Source organism: Podarcis pityusensis, assembly GCF_964106645.2.
Source record: "Podarcis pityusensis genome assembly, chromosome: 2".
Taxonomy (NCBI): domain Eukaryota; kingdom Metazoa; phylum Chordata; class Lepidosauria; order Squamata; family Lacertidae; genus Podarcis; species Podarcis pityusensis.
This window is the reverse complement of record NC_138029.1, coordinates 4,114,995-4,123,888: the sequence shown is the minus strand read 5'-3', so window position 1 is coordinate 4,123,888 and position 8,894 is coordinate 4,114,995.

The window sequence follows — 8,894 nt, the reverse complement described above, 5'->3', positions numbered from 1 at the left end:
CAAGCAGACTCAAAACCTACCCGTCAAAAGCACCCTTCAAAATTGAAATCAATTTTAATATTTTTTAATTGAATTTTCAGCTCAGATTTGGAAATACTCCTGAATTTCATATCCGGTTGGTTGCTGCGGTGGTGGTAATGGTAAGGGGTATCCTGTGTAGCCAATTTGTTCAGCATTCCAACACCTTGTCTTTTATTGCACTTGCAACCTGTTTCTGGTGCACAGTTGCATCCATAATTATCCCAGTCATATAAATTCGCAGACACAGATGCTATCAGAATCACACCATTTGTTGACTGGGCAATGCATTGATGTGAAGGATCACAAAAACAAATGCAGCCATTAATACAATGCTGGCCACTTGGGTTGGTGTTGCCTCTTGCCAACATGTTAAAATGAGCAGCTTGCAATGGAGAGTTGGCAACAGCCCATGAGAGGCACTTATCTCAGCCTGTTTCCTCCAGTCCACCTGGCTACCAAAGAGAAGTTCCATTATCCTGATTTCTGTTTCCTGGCATACCTAGCATTTTTGAATAAAGTTCATGGGTTATCCAGCCAGAACTGGGAGGGAGCATGTGAGGAAGAGTTGGAGAGCCAGCAGCAAGAAAAGAAGAAATTAAAAAAAAACCATTGCCTGTACAACTTTAATAGCTTTTATAGCTTTTTTGTTTTGTTGTTTTGCTTGAGAGACCAATTCCCTCACAGGCAGCCTTATGGGAATCACATGCCAGGGTGGACTGGGCTAGAGCAGGGGTCAGCAACCAAAGGCCCATGGGCCAGAAGTGGCCCGCGGAGGTCGTTTGACCGGCCCCTGAGCCACCCCCGAACTGAGCTGCCCGCTTACAAGCTGTGCTAAACTGGCACAGTGTGGCATGGGGACTTGCTTCCATGGTGCTGGAAATCGCATCTGTGCACATGTAAACGCCAAAAATTGCAGGTGTGCATGCACGCACGCGCGATCCAACCCACAGAGGGATCTCTGGCCCAGTGGGATCTCTGGCCCAGGCAAGATAAACCTTGCCGACCCCTGGGCTAGAGGCAAAAAACCAGTCAGGCAACTACAGTGGTACCTCTGTTTTCAAACATAATCCGTTCATGTTCCGAAACATAAGACCGTTCGTGTTCCGAAACATTTGATAACTGAAAACTCAATATGGAAGCCTCAATCCAGAAAACTCAATACAGAAGCCACGTGGCATCTTCAATTTCTGAGGCTTGATCGAAAACCGAAGCATTTACTTCTGGGTTTATGGCGTTCAAAAACCGAACTGTTTGAAAACGGAGATGTTCGAAAACCAAGGTACCACTGTGTATGACTCTTATTACCTTCCAGCCACAGACAAGTCAGTGATGTCTATGCACACCTTAGTCCTCCATAAGGACAAGCAAGAGGCATTGTCAGAGTTCAGGAGCACATTCCAGCCAAATGCACTTGAGGAGAGTGTGAGGTGTGTGGCCTGGGCAGAGGCGTAGGAAGGGGGGTGCGGTGGGTGCAACCCACCCTGGGTGTCATGACTGAGGGGGGTGACAAAATGGCAGGCAAGTGGGCGGCACACCTCACGCCCAGTGGCAGTAGCCCTCCTCAGCCGTGGCGAGGTGCACCCGGCCGTAGCCCCCGGCTGCAGCAGCTCCGTTGCAGAGAGCAGGAGGAGAGTGGGCAGCAGCTTCCCCGCCTCTCTCCTATCCTGAACTGTGGCACATGGGAGGGCACCCTCTGCGCCCGCCCCCCTCGGGAGCTTGCCCGCCCTGGGCAGCACGGGCATATGCTCTGCTGCTGGGCCTGGGGAGAGTCCTAAGGGCCTGATAGAAAAGACTGGAGGGCCACATTCAGCCCTCAAGCTTGAAGTTCATCACCCCAGGGGCTGAAACAGAATTTTCCTATCCTTATGGGTGTCTATAATCTAATGATGGAATTGTAACTTGGGAATTCTACTTTTCCAGCATTTGTTTATTAAGATCTTGGTCGCTTAGAGATATTTTGGCATTTCTGTAACCCAGCATTTCCAATAATGTCATGAATGTGATTCCACATTCTTAAGCATCTTATTAGCCATGATGTTTCTTTAACCTTATCATCAGATTCTTATCACCCCAAGATGCCAAGGTCTTACGTGATTCTTGCCAAGAGGCAGCAAACTGTTCCAAGCTGTTGTCTGTTGGCATCCATCTGTCTCAAGAGACAAGGGAGTGTGCCTCCGGGGGCAAAGTCTAACTGCTGTGTTAGCAGCCCTGAAGTGATCTCCCTGGGGCACAAGCCTGGGCAGTGTGTGTGGAGCTCCTGGGCTGCTCAGACAACAAGACCCTCCTCTCAGTCTCACTGATGTGGTCCAAAGGAAAGCAGAGCAAGTCACCTGGAAGGAGGCATACAAAAGGCCATCCAACCGTCTTAAGGACACCCCTCCTGATCTGTGTAGGGTTTACTCCATAGCCTCTTCTTCTCCTGAAGATATCTCACAAGGCAGCAGAGGTTTAGGATCAGAGTTTTCCTTCTCCTAGATGGGCTCCCTTCCAGGTTTGACAAACCCCATCTTCCTCTCTCTTCCATCTTCAGCACGTGCAGAAACTGCCTTCTTGACCACTGGACCCACTATCAGTCTTGTCCATTCAATCCACCAGAGCCTGTTTTCCCATGCAGGGGAAGTCCTTAAATCACCAAGGGTCTGAGACCCATCAGCTCCTCTCACCTGGTTTAGCTGGCCAATCGAAGCCATTCCCTGGGTGTGGCTGCTGTCACATGCTGACAGCTTCTAGGAGCCACAGGCGAGAGCTGAGTGCAGGGTGGGGACCAAAAGTGGGCAAACTAACTCAGAAGGAGCACGATGTGTCCCCCACCAGAGGTGCTGTCCCTCCCCTAACATCCCACAGACCCCACAGTTCCAAGCAGGTCCACTTTTCTATCCTGCTTCAGTCCATCACCCATCATTCCCTGTTTGCTGAAGGAGGATTCCTCAGGCCTAGCTGGAGGCATATGCCCCAGAGCCGCTTCAATCCTGTCACGGGAAGCAGGTTCCAGCGCTCAGCCTAGCCTCCTGTTAAACCCCAAACCAGCCATCAAAAGGCTGCTCTGCACCTGTTTGTGCATAAGCTCTCCCTGAGGCAGCCCCTTCCCCAAAGCAAGGAAATAACAAAGAGTTAATTGATTGTATCCCTCAAAAGGAAGCAAGAAATGTGTGAGCAATCAGGCAAGTCAGCACATGCTCCCCAGCTGGGAGCCATAAATCCCTTGTCCCCATGGGACCTTATGGGAACGGAAGCTGGGGTACCGGAACTGCGCTCTCTCCCAGGATGGCCTGCCTGACCTAGCTGACGGAAGTGTGCCACGTGCTGCTTGCTGGAGCCCCTCGCTTGCTGCTGCTCCTTCTTCCAAGCTTTGTGTTGGCCCTTTGTCTCTGGCTATGCGGTATAGAAGACTCCAGGGAGTCAAGCAGCACAAGGGCAAGAATCTTGCCTGTTAGCAGAGGAGCTGCGCTGCGCTCTGTACTGAGCATGTGCTCCTTTCCTCCCACACATCTGGATGAGGCACTGGCTCCACATGACAAATTCAAGATCTCATTCTTTTCTTACAGCTTCAGCAGAAAACACTCATTCCTTCCCCCACCCCCCAAAAATACCCCATGACAAAACGTGGCTGGATTTCCCTGCTGCAGAAGACAGGATGGGGTGCTCCAAACCCAAATGTCTATGATGTTACAATGTTTCCCTCTGGGTTAAAAGATGGGAAGGCTTTTGAGGAACCGTTATCACAATGGCCAAACTATATATGCAGCGTGGGAGGAATAGTTATAATAATAATAATAAAATTATTATTATACCCCGCTCATTCCCAACCTGCTGATTAACATAAGCCAGTTAAGGGGACCCTAGGGAGAAACTTTTAAACCTGTTCCTGGGATCTTATCAAGCTCTTTTGAATCTCTAAAAGGTACTGCTGATTGATTGATGAGTTTGCGGGCACATGCGCTAAACCCTGTCTGTGGTGCCTACCCCTTTACCCCAAATGATGAGACAAGAGACCAGAGTACGGGTTCAAATTGGCCACAACTTTATTGAGCTTCAGAAGTGGGAAACCTGGCACAGGCCTTGGCAGGTAACCCTCTCAGCCCGCCTGGCTGAGGATATGCAGGCAGATGAGGTCCAGTGAGAGGGGACTGCAAAGCACAAACTTACACATCATGCCCTTCCTCCTGCTTCGTCCCGAGAGTTTGACCTACATGCCGCTGCTCTAGGGCCAGGGACTCCCAGTTTTTGCCCTTTAACGGGCCCTGCAAGCGCCGCCGCATGGGGAGGGAGCATGAATGCACCCCCCGACTTGATGTTAAACTAAAGGCTACCTTGCCAAGGCCTAAAAACCGTCAAAGTTGTGACGAAGGTGAAACCTACCAATGCAGGGAAAATTCCTTCCCGGTTCTGAATACAGCAACTATCTTACGACCGCGGCAGCACCCGCTGATCTGGAACGCAAAATATTAGCCTGTAAGGAAAGAATCATTAAATTGAAGATCGCAGACCTAGGATGAAATTATGGAGGCAAGAAATTATTAATTTGAGGGAGGGTAGGTGGGTGATCCTGGAAGGAAGAACAGCAAAAGAGGCTTGAGCCAAGGAGTCAGCCTCTTTTCTTTTGGCCTTAGGCCCACCCCCGGCCATCCGGCCATTGTCCTCCCTGGCCGAGAGTGGGTCAAAGGCCGGCTCAAGCAGGTGGATGGCACCCGCCCAGGTGAGCCGCAAACCCCACCCACCTGTGGGGAAGGGAGGGCGGATATTCTGTCACTGAGAGACCAGGGCACAGATCCCTACGAGGATTGGCAGACAGGATCTGTTGGCAGGTTTGAGTTTGGTTGTATCAGGGCCAAAGTACAAGCTATGTTAACTGGGAGTAACTTAAGCCCCACTCAGCTGAATGGCACTTTCTTCTCTGAGACTGCGTAGTCATCACACATTTAAAGTTCGCTAAAGTCTGGGGCAACCAGGAACGGGTTGCCATGCCCTTTAATTCAATGTTTATCAGTTTTGTATGTTGTTCTAGTTGGTGGTTCTTGGGGTAAGTCCCACAAGTTTGAAGTCTCTCCTCTCCTGCAGTATGATATGGCATATGTGTGCTCCTCTCCTGGTCTGCCCCCTTCCCATCCACGATTCTGACCCATTTTTAGCCTTTCTGCCAGCATATTCTTGCCAGTGCAGGAGCTGCTCCAGTGGCACGTGCTGCGACTGTGGCAACGTCCCTTTTATGGTGTCCTATTGGATGCTCCACCCGTATCACAGGTCTTCTGTTATATCCTATAGCTCCTCAGTCAATGCACCCAAGGCTGCAGTCTCCTATGCATGCTTAGCTGGGAGTAAGCCCCATGGAATGTGCTGGCAGTTGCTTCCAAGTAAAGAGGCACAAGACTCCACTCTTAGCATTTTAATAATAATAATAATAATAATAATAATAATAATAATAATAATAATTTATTTCTACCCTGCCTATCTGGCTGGGTTTCCCCAGCCACTTTGGATGGCTTCCAACAAAATATTAAAATACAATAGTCCTTCAGATATTAAAAGCTTCCTTAAACAGGGCTGCCTTCAGATGTCTTCTAAAAGTCTGGTAGTTGTATGAAGTGTGAAGCTAACAAAAAAGCAACCTGGGTATCAGCTCTAATGTTGGCCACGATGTCTGTTTGTGGTTGTCTGTGTTGGCAGCTTTGTCCAGTTATCCAATTCACCTTTGGACATCACTATTTTTTCCATCTAGGAAGGTGGATCCAGGAATCCAAATTCCAAAGCAAGTAACTTTGCAAAATTACAGAAGATAAACAGGCCTGCTTGCTTGTAAAGCTCTGGCCTCCTGCCTCCGGCCAGAGAGGTACAAGATGGGACAGCAGCTCCAGCTGCCCTCTGCCCATATGTGCGCTGATGGAAGTTTCAGACTAGGGAATGGTGCCTGCTTGGCAAGGACCAGCTCTTCCTTTCTCTGCTCTTTACATCTGCTCAACATCAAAGCCCTGCCCATTACAAATGTCACATATTCACACCAGAAACTAGGGCCAAATGTTTCACAGCAAGGGACTGATTAACAAGTTTCCCCTTTGCTAGAACATCACAGTGAGATTCCTTTGCTCGGCTGGTGACCTTATGCCAAGTAGACAGACTGAATGAACAAACAAACAAGCAAACAAACAATGAAAATATGAAATTCAGCACCTGGGGTGGGGGCTGAAGAGGAATCTACCCTCCCTCCCTCTCCTGGTCAAAGTAAGGGGTCATACCAGACGGGCATTTCATAAATAACTGGCACCTTGAGCCTCCTGGATTCATGAAGAAAAAGGTCAAGGAGAGAAGAGGCAGGTGGTTTATGTGATGCTGTAGGGGAAGAATGGGGAAACTGTGGCCTTCCAGATGTAGTTGGTGTAGATCATCCAGCATGGCCAACATGTAATTCAGCAGGTTCCCCATCCCTGTCTTAAACCCGTCTTCATCAGGTAGACTAGAACTGGGGAAGGAGTGGGGAGCAACTAAGAGAGTAGGGTCTTGTGTAATTTAAAGCATTGCATGCTCCTTCACCAGCACAAGCTGGCCTGACCTCCCACTGCGTGTTCTTTAATCTAGCAGCAAATGCCCATAAAATGGGAGCCATGTGCATGCTTAAGGTTTCTTTCTGGGTCTCCTGCACCACTTTGCCTGCAGCCTTTGCACAGTGCCAGATTAAACTCTGTGGAGACCCCTAGGCAGTCGAAATCTTGCCCCCCCCCCATCTAGTGGGATAGCATTGAACCAAGAAAGCTTGACTGTAATTTTTTTCCAAGATCAAATCAATATTATTTTGATCCATTGCTGTGGGGCCCCTAAAAGGTGTGGGGCCCATAGGCTGGTGCCTATTCTGCCTATTTGGTAATCCTGCACTGAAGTGATATAGTCCATCCTACCACCTCCCTGGTCTGACACACTTCTTGACCCAGTCTGAGACAGGGCCAAGTATAGCGAGCACAAAAGTACACCTGCCGTTAGGCAGAGGGAGGGGGCTGCCTTAGGTGGCAGCTGCTGAGTAGCAGGGACCTGAACTGCACCTGTTGGCCTGCTACCCTCAGGCAGAAAGAAGGACATTGCCCCATCAGCAGGTCTGAAGTAAGATTCAGTTGCCAGAGTGGTCCACTTTGTAAATGGAATGGGGAGGAGCACCATCTTGCACTTCACCTCACCTCAGGAGGCAGCAAAAACCCCTGTTGGGCTGGGCCAGGCCTCCCTGGTCAGCTTTGTTTCCTGGGCTGTGCCTGAGGTTGCACTCCTAGGCACCTCACCTGGGGAGTCAGTCCCACTGAACACAGTGGGACCGACATCTGTCTAAACACACCTAGGAGTGTGTACTTCATATTTTAGCCCTTCCCTGCGGCATCCAGCACCTTTGCACAGAGAATGGTAGCTTATATCTCTTTTATGAGATGACATCACTCTGAGAGCAGGTAAGGTTTATCCAAAAAGGGCCAATGCCCAATGGGCTTCTCTTAGGAGGAAATTCTATAAATAAGTGACCTTTAAAGAAAAGGATTGTTTCCTGGTGGACACCAATTTCACTTACCATGCTGGCTGAACCTCTAAAACAGGGACGGTGAACCTGTGGCTTTCCATATATTGTTGAACTACATCTGCCATCATCCTGGACCATTGGACATGCTGGCTGGGGTTGATGGAGATGGGAGCCCAACAACATCTGGAGGGCCACAGGTTCCCTTTGCCTGCTGAACATGCATCTCTGTTTCGGACGGCTGGGTTTGTTTTTGTTTCCCTATTTGGAGACAGCTCTTATTCAACTAGCCTGGATGTAAGGGCTTTTATAGTTAAGGTGAACACCTCTTGAGGACATCCATTCTTAATTATGGGGAAGGGGGCACAGTGGGACACAGTGTAATAACATTCCTAGGCACATATTGTGTGGGATTGCTTGGAGCCAAGGGGTTTCCTATTGCCCTAGGCTGAAGCCAGCCTGACTGCAAAGGCATAAATCACCAGGGAAAGGGCTTGAGGGCAGGCGCCGGACAAACCTCCTCTAGCCCCTATTCATCTCCTTAGACATGCTGGCTGAACTCTGGGCCCATGACAAAATGAAGGCGCCTGGGCTACATGTCAGAACTTAGCAGAGGCATAAATCGTCCTGTGAGCGAGAGCCAAGGGAGAGCCTGGCCAAGTCCTCCTGGTGTCAGCATGGGAGCGGAGATGGAGAGCAGCAGCCAAGCTGCAGCCCTTCAGTCCTCAAGGGCCAGAATGGACCTCTTGGGACTAACACAGCATGTTCTCATAGAATCATAGAGTTGGAAGAGACCACAAGGGCCATTGAGTCCAACCCCCTGCCAAGCAGGAAACACCATCAGAGCACTCCTGACATATGGTTGTCAAGCCTCTGCTTAAAGACCTCCAAAGAAGGAGACTCCACCACACTCCTTGGCAGCAAATTCCACTCTCGAACAGCTCTTACTGTCAGGAAGTTCTTCCTAATGTTTAGGTGGAATCTTCTTTCTTGTAGTTTGGATCCATTGCTCCGTGTCCGCTTCTCTGGAGCAGCAGAGAAGGGTGTTGTAAGATGACAGTAATCAAGAAGCAGCTTGGGTCCTTGGAATTGAAATCTGGAGCTTAGTCAATGGGAATCTTAATAATAGAGTGAGGCAATTGTTAGGGTTGCCTAGCCGGCAGGATGGTGGTGTTAGGCATGAATCTGCACCATTAGTAGTGGTTTCCAGTACCTGCCTGTCATGCCAAAATGGCAGAATCGAGAAACACTGTGTGGGTTTTGGTTTTCTGGGAATTAAAATTGCTCCTCCTTTATAAATCAAGTTGCTAGCCCTCATAGTTATGATAAAAATATTGGAGGGGGGGACCTCCATTTCCCCTCCCCATCTTCATTCACCACATTCCTTGCT